Here is a 12459-nt window from a genome sequence, read left to right as displayed (position 1 = left end):
TAACTATAATATATACATACTGTATGTTTTGGTACATGACGTTACACAAATGTAAATACAGTATGACCTGTAAATGGCAACAAAATATTTTTTTATAGTACAAATTGTTTAAAACTGATCCTAAATATGGAAGTTTGGTCAAGTTGCCAGAGATTAAATTTCCCTCTTCATAGTTTGCATGTAATTGCTACCTATTTACTTATAGAAGGCACACATCAAACAAAGACATTGAAACTAGTCCTAAATACAGTATTTTAGTCAAACACAGACTTTGGGATTATTTGTTTGAATAAATCTCAGGAGTCATCAGGTTGAAATAAGTTGAATTATTCAAATAAAACCTCACCTGTAGAACTAGTGTCCAATCTACCATATATACTAGCAGTGCTTTTGACTCTCATGGCAAACTTCCAGAGTCATGTCTAATTGCAATTTGCAGACAACCTTAATAGAAGGGGATGATTAGAAGTGCATTGGTTCCTTGTATCGATTTGTTTAAATAAGCAAGAGCATTAGATTAGAAACAAACAGAAAACTGCTTTAAGATCAATAGCCTTGGCCAACGATCAGCATCTGTGTTCATCAAGATAAAAATTGCGATCATTTCTCCCACTCCAACAGTAATGATCAGTAATGTAATAACAGTGAGATTGAGTAAGACCCCCAGAGTTTATGCTTGCACTTATAGACAAAAATGGAATTATATAATCAATTACAAACTCCTCTAATGCTATTCCTTAACACAGTCATGCAGGATGCTCTTGTCACACAGCCACGATTATTATAAATCTCTTCCAGCAAAGCCACAAACCTCAACTGGTATGATATCATCAAAGCAGCTGTGCATCCAAAAAAAACGCCAAGGGCAAAGGACCCTTACAGGTTTCAGTTCAACAGGAGAGAGGGAGAGAGAGAAAAAGAGAGTGAGAGAGAGTATAAGAGAGAGATGCGGCACTGTGGCCAAGACAAGGAGAGATTTAGTGGAGAGCCCATTGCCCTGGCATCAGCATCCCCCCCCACCCGAAGCTCTCCATTCTGACTTTCACTCGTTAATCAAGTCCCTATTTATGCCCATTTACATTAACCAGGCCAGCCCTCTGCGCCTGCAGGCTGTACCAGCCAGTTTCTGTTAAACAAGTCTAAAGAAATCGATGGCAGTGCTATGCCATTCAACAAGTCAATGGGAGGGGAACGCATTTCCGAAGACCTTTCAGCAAGAATGCTGCCAATTTCCTTTGTATTATGAAAGCAGAATCCCTATTAGCTTTGCCTATAGTAGACTCTCTTGTATCTAGTAAGCTATTTAATATAATGTCAAGCATTTTGGATTGATTTGATACAAATAATAGTAATAGTAATAATAATCGTAAGAACACAACTGAATGTAATGTGCTGATTCATCCATTCCATTGAACTTCACTGTTTTTTGAAGACATGCTGTGTGCAGAGATTATTTATTAAATAATCCATTTATTTAATTTCTAGGCTTGATTTTTGGTAACATTTATGAAAGATGGCACCAAGTACTTGTACCACATCACAGCAATGTAAATAGTTTAACAATTAGCAGTGCTGTTTCCAAAACAGCTGCATTTATTCATGCTCACACCACACAGATAATGCTTGCTGATGGAAATACTGTGGCCTTTAAAACAAAACAGGCTGTTTAAAACTTACTTAAGTGTGTGAGAGCATAATCCTGAAGCAACGGTTTACCTTAAATGTGACAATTCTATGGATAGCCTGATCAACGCATTTTCCTTTAAGTTCATAAAAAAATAAAATATCCTCTTTAATTCTTTCATTCAGATGCAAGAACATGTATTTCACTTCTATCTCACTAACAAACCTTTCTCTCTCTTTCTCTCTCTCCTCTGTCATTTTCACTGTCTCATTCTATTTCTGAAAAACATTTCAAACACTTCAAATCCATTGCAGTGTGTTTGCACGTTTTCACACTGGTGTCTTCAGTCCCGATCTTATGTCTAAAGCAGTAAGACCAAAACTATTGTTTTTCTGGGATATTCACCCCAACTCAGACTTCTCAGCATTGTCAGATATGTTTAGCTTTATAGATGCAATGGTACAGGTCAATTTGATTTTGTTGTAGTCTATGTTAATAAAATTAACACATTAATCTACATATACATTCTTTTGTTGTTGCTCTCTTTTTGCTTTAGACAAGCGAGATAAATTTATTACATTATAGATCAGATATTTACTAGTGAATGACATTTACTGATGCAAACAGAACATGATGCCGTGTCATGGCTGACGCTATGAGAACGCTTCTATGTGGAAGTTGTGTCTGAAGCTATGTGTGAAATCACAGGTCGTGTGATGAAACGGAGCATGCCAGCAAGACTATAAAAGGGAATCTATGTCACATTACTCCAGCTTCTTTGTCTTCAGGAAGTGCTTTGTGTATGTTTGTGTCAGTCTAGACAAGGGAAAAAGAAGGTAAAAGATTAGGATAGATCCTTCCTACCCTTCTTTTATGTGGACAGACTCTGGTTTCTCACTATGGGTCCCACTCTTTGGGTACGTCCTTGTCACAGGACTCTTTTGACAGATGCCCCCCTCTAGGGCTGGAGAGCAGTGCCCATGGCATTTAGGAGGGCTTCTGTCTCTCATAGCACACAGATTGCCTGAAGATGGGGGCTATGTTTCTAGTGTTGAAACACTTTCACCTGAAACTCAGGGGCTACCTTTGGAGGTCCCCTTCATCAATTATTAGGGCAGTCTGTGTTTGTGCCCTCTGTTCAGGTTGGTGCACCAGATCTGGCCCTGGGTAGAGACCAGATTTCTCTCTCTGAGAGCGGTTTACATGATCAGGAAGCAGGCTTCCTGCTGAGGCAGTGGCTGAAGCCCACCCCTGCCCTGAAATTTAGAACCTCTGTTCTCCCAACCAAGGTTGTGAAGACTATTTTGAACGTTCACCTCTGGTGTAATCAGCTTCATCAGGATATAGTTCACTGCCCTGTTAGTACAGTGCTAGAGTTCCTGCAGAAATGCCTCTTTGAGGACCTATCTCCCTCTTCATTGAGGTATATGTGGCAGCCATTGCTGCGAGTCAAGTGCCTGTTCTCCTGTCTCTCACGTTATTTAGGCATCTGAGGCTTTCCTGCAGACCGTGTCTCCCCTCCTGGGACCTGGCTTTTCCAAGCCCCATTTAAGCCAATAGGTCAGCGTCTGAGTAGTTTCCGACCCTGAAAACAGCTCTGCTATAAGCTGGTTGTCCGGCCTTTCTGTAGGCCTTACACACACCGCCCCACAAATTAATTGGTGGAGCAGGAGATTGCACCTGCTGAGGCCAGTTTGGGTTCTTACAACTTGCGCCTATTGCTTAAGCAGAAGTCCTGTCCTTTTTCGTCTGCTTTGGCGGCCGCAACAAAAGCAATCCGGTCTCCAAGCATCACCTTGTGTAGGTGTATCGACCTTGTCCAGCACTCTGGCTAGGGGCGTTCCCTCCAGGATATTTGTGCTGTGGCAGGTTGGTCATCTCCACACACCCTTATCAGGTTCTATCACCTGGACCTGGACCCAACTCCTGGGTCCTGGTTCTTACAGGGCTAATGATGTCCCTGGCTCATTTGTGCTCTTTCACGACTTCCGGGACAGACATCTCCCGGCATGTGCCGGCATTAGTATTGGTGTTCCCATATTGTCAGCCATGACACAGTGTCAAGTTCGTGGGAACTACACCAGGTGACGTATGTAACCCGGTTCCCTGAGGAGGGAAAGAGATGCTGCATCACTAGGCACACCCCAGGAGTCCACTCACACTTGTTTCAGACAAGTAGAAGCTGGAGTAATGTGACATATATGTCCTTTTATGGTCTTGCTGGTGCACTCTGCTTCATCACATGACCTACCTGAGCCAATAAATTTGAGTGATTTCACACAGAGCTTTAGACACAACTTCCACATAGAAGCATTCCCATAGCATCAGCCATGACGCAGCATCTCGTTCCCTTCTCCCTTTGGGATGAATATAGTATCTATCTATCTATCTATCTATCTATCTATCTATCTATCTATCTATCTATCTATCTATCTATCTATCTATCTATCTATTCAGGGAACTGGGTTACATATGTAACCTGGTGTAGTTTTGCTAAGATGGCTTATGACTATATGTGCTATAATAGCATTAGGACAGCAATTGCCATGGACAGTTTTGCACACAAGGCAAGCTTCACCTCACTGCACTACTTAACAAGCACATAAATAAGGTAATTATAGTTTAGCATAGTTAAATAATATACTCTAAATAGCCCTAGGTTTGAATGAGTATATGTGTGTTTGTGGGGCCCCCTCAATGGATGGCGTCCCTGCCTTTCACTTTGTAATGGGCTAGGCTGTGCCAAAGCTAAACTGCTAACTGAAATTGAAAGAATAGTTAGGTATCAAATATTGATTTATATAAAGTAACAGCTTTATAGTCTGCCTTGCAGTGCTGCTGTGCTAGTTTTTGTCTAGGCTTGTTAGACTGCTTCTGAGTGTGGTATGTTTGTTTAATTTTGTTTGTTTTTCTCATTTTCCTTCCACCAGCCAGCTCTGAGCTACCATATGACATCTACCAGTCTGGGAGGGTAAAGGCTAACACATGCTTCCTCTGAGACACATGAAGCCAGCCAACTGGATCTTTCTGTACTGTTGCTTGTGCTTTGTCACAGGGCAGTGTTGTACCCTTAGAGAAAAGCTCTATCTGCCTTCTTCCACATGTAGAACTCAAAGATGCCCACAACTGGTTTGTGTCAATGAGATTGATAGGGGAGAAATACACTATACAGTCCCTCCCTCGCAAAGCGCATGACCAGTTTTGCTCGTTTGTTTCCTGCATACAGATGGCTGGTGCACAGTCAGGATTCAGACTCATGATCTCCTGAAGGTTTTCCATAGAACCAGAAGTATGGTATATCTGATAGGTGATTTAGACATAGGAAAATTTTGAATCATGTTACTTGTGATTTTTTTAAGGATAAAGACTGTGGGCTAAGGCACATTAGAGTAAATACAAGAAACACTGTAAGGTCTTATTTTATGTCTGTGTATTTATAAACATGATGTGGCTGATCAATTTGTGTCAGTATATTTAATCAATAAGAATTTAATTAATTAATTTCTTATTGAATAATAAGAAAAAATAAGAATAGTCTCAATGAAGAATAATTCAAGAAAAGAAATTAAGTATTGGTTTTGATACACTGAAGTTTGAAATCATATTCTGCTATTCAGTCATCCATGTAGGTGGGTAGTTTGGGATTTTTTTAGTTTGGGATCTCTGTAGAAAAAGATGCATCAAAGATGATGTTAGATATCAAGTACAAAAAGAGAATATGTTATCAACCTTTAGCACTTCACTTTCAGACCTTACATTCGAAGTAATATGAGTTATTATTATTGTATGAAGTGAACACTAAAACTTCAGCTTGCCCAAATATGGCAAAAGATAATTGCTCCAATCCTATATTTTTATAAAGTGTAGTTATGTTATAAAATACATTTATCTATGAGCATGTGTTTCATGTCTTTAGTGAAGACGAAGAGTTGCACCATTCTCTCCCTTTTATCTCAGTGTTGAGAGGTTTTGATAAAGTGTTTTCTGCTAATTATAGCACCACATCCTGTTATGCACATCTTTCAAATGGGATATCTTTATAATTATATTCAAATAATCATTCAGATAAGTACTGAGGTGGCTAGAACACAACCAAGAATTGGGAATGATTCAGGACATAAAACATGGAAGAATGTTAATTTGTTCTTCACCCATAAGGTCTAACCAGTGAAACTAAACATTGTTTACTTGAAGGATGGGTGATGGACTGCACCAGAGATACACAGAACATCATGTTAGAACCAGAGTGCCTCTCCAGACCTTGCTTACCCATTAACCCTGTTATGCAAATGTACTTCAGAACAGAAATCATAACCCAAACTTAATGATGTTAACAGGAACAACAGTTACAGAAATGACAGTGGTTCATTTAGTAGCTGAAGCAATTATCTCCCAGATACCAAACTGAATGAGTTCTGTTTATACCAGTTTCCTTAGCAGTACTGACCAGCAAGCCTCAGTTGACTATTCCTCATTGACCTTAGGGAGTCAGGAAAAGCAAGCAAACTCACACTTACTAAAGGAGTCTACTGAAGGGCTACAGTAGGGTTTTATTTATTTATTTATTTTTTTACAGTGCACCTTGTATCTGGCCTAAAGCTAGTATCTAACCCTGGACCAGACTAGCACCTTCTACATTCTAGTTTAATTTAATAGGCCTGTTCCACTGTAAGGGATGAGAATTCGGTTGCATGGCAAACCAGCTTTAGCCCATAAAATATTCCCCTGTGCCCCATTGGTCAAAGTCCAGGAACTGGTCTGTAGAATAGCTATGTGCTTAATGGGCCACTGTCCAGGACAGTGGTCTGTAAAACAACTCTGTGTCTCATGGGTCACCATCCAGGACAGTGGCCTTAGAATAACCCTGTGTCCCATGGGACACTATCCAGGATGGTGGCCTGTAGAACAACCCTGTGTCCCATGGGCTACCGTCCAGGACAGTGGCCTTAGAATAACCCTGTGTCCCATGGGACACCATCCAGGACAGTGGCCTGTAGAACAACCCTGTGTCCCATGGGCTACCGTCCAGAACAGTGGCCTGTAGAACAACCCTGGTTCCCATGGGCTACCATCCAGGACAGTGGCCTTAGAATAACCCTGTGTCCTATGGGACACTATCCAGGACAGTGGCCTGTAGAACAACCCTGTGTCCCACAGACCACAATCTATGGCAAAGGCCTGCCCTATTCAAGCTGTACTTGTGTTTTGCTTCTTGTGCACCTGCCTCTGTTTTTAGTGATCTGTTTGAATGTACATGCCCATAATAGGAAGTAGGCTCCTATATCCATTATATTGTATGCATCAATTTTCACCTGCCTCAAAGGAAATATAATCCATGTTAATTAGATTATATGATAACAGTATAATAATTAAAGTCTGCTCACATAAAGATAAACTTTGATACCATCATTATTAATATTTCACTTTTTCTCAAACACATGGAGACACAAACTTTACAGATGGCATCTTCTGCAGAAATGACCCTTCCACAATCTGTCATATCGACAGATTTTTTTTTTATTTACTCCTCACTGTCATGCTGACATCAGTGTCTTCTTTTTTTCTTTGGTTTTTCGCTCTGTCCTCCCCCTGTTCCCAGCGCTGTCTGTTCTGGCACTTGCAGACGGCAACACTGTCTGAACACTTGTTCTCCAGGCTGCCCTTAGGATACAGGCAGTGTGCAAAACTAAGAGACCTCATAGTCTCTCATCCTTCCCTTGCTGCAATCTCATCCACCCCTTAAAAATCTTCATCTTCATTTAAGATGCTCCTGCTTCCTCCGTAATCAACATAAATAAGCACTTTCCTCCCTAGCTCCGTTCAGCAGCGATGTATACCTCCATTAATGTGGTTTGTAGGGATAAATAATTCAGTAGAAGAGATAAGTGAAATGTGTTGGGTTATAAATATGGCCTTGGAGGAAGAGAACAGCACAGACACAGCAGAATAAGATAAGGGTAATGTTGGCCTTTGCTTTCCATTTAGCCTTCTGGGAAACTGAGCCTGAAGTCCTATAATCATATGAAATCCATCTGAGGATAAGTGACAGAAAGGGGTGGTGGGGGCAAGTAAAGAAGGACTGTACAACAACAAAAAATATGAACATTTTCATGCAGTGAGTCAGATCTATTAACCAGGACAAAAGCATGAGATGACATCACAGCATTTCAGAGAAACATCAGCTTTAAATGTTAGTAATATGACTGAGTGAACCCTGTGCTATTATTTTGCTTTAGGTATGACTTTAATCAACCTACACTGCACATACTCGATAAATACTAAAGGACATAACGTAATTGTTGATTTATTTCATTATCATATTTTGTGTTTGCTATCTATCACATTCAGCAAGCAGCATGCTACTTAAGGAACTTCTTAAAGCATGGAATTTTTTCTTGCAGAACCATGTTTAAATTAATGCATTTCTGGCATTAATTAATGGGGTTTCTTCTGTTTTAAAGTGTTTAAAATTAACTGCTTAATTCAAAAGCTTCTAATGACAAGCTGTGGCTCCACAGGGAAATACACATTCTGCTTCATATAAAATTGGTTTGTGTCATATGACCTGTCAAGCAAATTGTATTTTATTAATTTTGTTACTGTTTTTTTTCCCCTTAACTGATTTTAATTTGAACGGTAGTCAGCTTATTACTGACCACTAATGTATACAGTGTAGTTTTAATAGTTCATATTTGAGATGTTATAAGATTCAATTATTTTTAATCCATTACATTTTATATCTGCCACAATGATTAGTATTAGCTCTGAATGCTGAACCTAAAGCAAATTCAAGGTACCAGTCAAGTTGACAAAAAAAAAAAAAAAAAAAAATATATATATATATATATATATATATATATATATATATATATATATATATATATATATATATATATATATATATTTATCATATATGGTATATTTTATTCTCAGGTCAATTAGTGAAAGCACACACCTATCATTGAGATCTGCTGGAAAGCTCAAGTCCTTTTAACACTGTACACTGAACTCTCTTCTGTCGCTTTCCACTTGCCTTCAACAACCCTGTCGAAAACCCAGTATTTTAATTGCCTTGGAATAAAGAGAATCGCTATCATTACAGCTATCTGAATCCCTGGGATCAGGGGTTGGGAGAGAAGCAGGCCATCATCTGACTGAGTAAAAATGCAGAGCTCAGGGACGCAAGTGAGTAATTGGAGGCACTGTGAGGAAGGCAGACCTGGGGCTACCCCCGAGCGACATTACCTGCAGCCATGGAAAACAGATTGGTAATTACCCTGCATAGGTTTCTATTCTTCTCTAATGTCACTATTGTTTAAAACAGGTACTACACTTTCTCTCATACACATCAGCACACTCATTAACTCTTAACATCCAGGTAAAGGTCAACATGGAAGTGATAATTAGAGATGATCAATTCGGCATCCTTCACATTTTTCTATTAAGTGTTTCTCTATTTTCCTGAAGGTGTGTGTTAACACCCTGCCTACAGAACTCTTCCTTTGACTAACTAGAAACGTGCCTCGAGAACAGTAACACCTATTTAATTTCAATTACGTTCAATTCGATTTTATTTGTGTAGCACTTTTAAAGAATAGACACTGACACAAAGCAGCTTTTCTCGGAAATCCAGATGTAGATCTAGATCCCCATTTAATGTGATTAGGTTTGACAAGGAAAAATGGAGAAATGAATTAGGTGTAATCATGCCGGAGTTGAGATGCTCTTGGTTAAAGACACGGGGGAGAGAATGATAGACAACGGTGTGTTTACACCAAGAGATACACTAATTATAGTCTAACTCAGTCCAAACATGAGCACCCATGCCAAATAAAAACTCATAGCTTACAATAATGTGGCTACTCAAGGCATCTGATGTAAAATTAACCTCGTTTTCAGAACAAGAATGAGAACATTCACTAATGGGATAAAGAACAGCAAACTGATACAAAAAACTGAATTAGATTCTACTGGAAATGTATCAATTTCAGCCATGGCTCTGTTGATGTGCTATGAAATAGCATATTTATTTCAGCGGAGTTTACCTTGACTGCATCTGTGAGCAAATGAATGCTTTTTAATGCTTTATTATCTGTCTGTGTAGCTTTTTAGAAGGATATTAATGACACTTTTATATATAAACTTTAAAGAACATAGACTATTTCAAGTGCTCTAGTGTAGTAGTTTTGTGTAGCAGCTTTATAACCAATGAGACCCCAAATACCCTGTGTCTAGTGAGTGATTAAGGAGGGGTGTTGCTCAGCAATTGTTCATTTCCATCACCTTTAATGAGCTAACAATAAGATGAAGGATGAAACAGCGAGACAGAAAACAAATCAATCTTAGCTTCTTCTTTTGTTAAAAAAAAAAAAAAAAAAAATCATTTTCCTATACAAATTTGGTTGGTAAAATTTGGTTCCACAGACTATTATTTCTAAATGTTAGAATAATGAGTTAGGTATGTGAAATGCAAAACATCAGTGTTCTCAGGAGGCCATTTAAGGATCAGATGTGTTGTTAATTTAAGAAGGAATTTCTTCAATAACTGATACTAGTTTGCCCTAATACTAGTTAAACTAGCAACAATTTCTGGTCTCATGACTATATTAGGAGCGGCACTAGTTAGCTTCAGCTAATTATATGGTAGTGAGGTGCACTGCTTTACTATAACATTGATGGCTATGCAAGTTACCTGTTAGACCAAGATACAATATTACAGCATTAGATCAGTAAACATCTACTGGGCACAGATTAAAAGCTTCACTGAATTTGTGTCTGACAGGAGCAGAGCCCGATGTGGTCTTCTGCTTGTAAGAAGGTTTAAAGTGTTGTGTATTCTGAGATGCTTTTCTGTTCCCTACGGTTATAAAGTGTAACGCAGCAGGTGTCTTCTCAGGCAAATCCACGGCCACCTGCACAGGCTTTTATAACACAGTGCTCTTGTGCAGGTAATCAGTGTAAACTTGCTGCACCTGGCCATCTTCATAAGCCTTCCAATTGTCTCACTCTGCGTGCGGACATAGTGCTCTGCCAGCCAGCAGAATGGCGTCATGCTGCTCTGACTAACCCATTTAATGATTTAAGATTTTGAGAAGGGAAAATTGAGGTTCAGATTTAGAAATATGAATATGAGGTTCAGCACTGTAGAAGTCCATTAAGCAGGCATGTGAAGAGGAAGCCAGGAATTGAGTTCAGCCTCTGAAAAAAAATATTAAGTTTCTTCAAGTTTGGCCAATGACAGGCCCATTTTGTGTTATTTTTCCCACCAAGCTCCAGTGCTTTTGTGTTGAGCTGTGGAATTTAAATTTCCCATTTCTGTATACCTCACACTGTCTCATATGCACTACGACCCTTGTGCATTCAATCACCAGAGTTAGTTTGCCAGCTAGTGCTATGACCCTGCTCAAGGCACTATGTTTTTGGCAGAGCTGTTTGGCGACCAATGTGCTCTGCAGCCTGTGGCCCATCTCTGCACTTGGTTCCACTCCACACCATACCTCTCACACAAGCAGGCCTTTTTGACACTATTATACATCCTAGCACCAAGCCCTGTAACAATAACGAGTGGGATATTGAGATACTGTAGCCTTCCTGTCAGCTTACACCAGTCATTTTTCCCCTATTCTGATATTTGATAGGAACATCAACAAGGCCTGAAGATCTTGAATTTCTGCCACATGGTTGGTTGATTGGATAGCTGCATGAAAGCACAGGTGTACAGTAGTTCCTATTAAAGTGTCCAGAGTGTATATGCTTTCTGCCATCAGTTTAAATGTCAAGATGACAAATTTTCATTATGACATCTCTGTACCAAACATTGTGAACAGGATGATTGGTCTTGATTGTCTTTATTGTCTTCTGGAAACATGTAAAATATCTTATGTAGCATCTAAATGGCAGTACCAAATGAAGAAACAAACTGTAATTTTTACGATCCCTATTAATTTTTAAAGTGATTAATATTTTGAGATGCTATGTTTTGTTCACGTTGTCAGGTGTCACATGGGGGATGTGGTAGCTTAGTGTTTAAGGATTGGATTGTTGGATTACTGATTGGAAGGTTGTGAGTTCAAATCCCAGGTCCACCAAGCTGCAACTGCTGAGCCCCTGAGCAAGGCCCTCAAACACTCAGTTGTCTAAATGAGATAAAGTGTAACTTGGTCTGGAAAAGGTGTTTGCTAAATGTAAGTGTGTGCTTTTTCTTGAATAATGTGAAGTCACTGCCCCTGTATTGTGACTGGTTGTTGCCCTAATGTGTCATGGGTACCTTCACCTGTTTTGAGTTTTTCCTTGACTATTTTATCTATTTAAACCCTCATGTGCTTTATGTTTTGTGATGCTGTCTGTAGATACCAAACCTTTTGTCCATGTATACAGTTTCTGTTTTTATTATTATTATTATTGCTACATTCACTGTTTTCATCTTGTCTGACCTCTGCCTTCTGCCTGTACTCAGATTACCATTTTTTTTAGCAGTTTACTTTTGACTTACATTTCAATGTGTAAATCAAAGTGTTTTTTTTTTTTATAACACTATATAGAAGGTATACCAACATAAAGCCTTAATAAGACATTTATAGGCATCTTTTTTTAAAGCAGTGCTAGATAATTTAAAAAAGAAAGAATTTATATGAACATTCATAAGGACATTTGAGGTTTTATGTGACTTTAACTGAAAGACAGATGAGAGAGTAGCCATTCAATTATCATTATTGATATAGTAAAAATAGTAAGACCTACATATGCAATGGCACACTCTCTTTTTACTTGCATCTGATGTGGTAACTCTGTGTCCGTTTGACGCTACTGCTGCACCCCTTTAACCTCTCAACACC

Source organism: Hemibagrus wyckioides, linkage group LG07 (genome assembly GCF_019097595.1).
Source record: "Hemibagrus wyckioides isolate EC202008001 linkage group LG07, SWU_Hwy_1.0, whole genome shotgun sequence".
NCBI lineage: Eukaryota > Metazoa > Chordata > Actinopteri > Siluriformes > Bagridae > Hemibagrus > Hemibagrus wyckioides.
The sequence above is the reverse complement of the archived record's forward strand: the minus strand, read 5'-3'. Positions refer to the sequence as shown.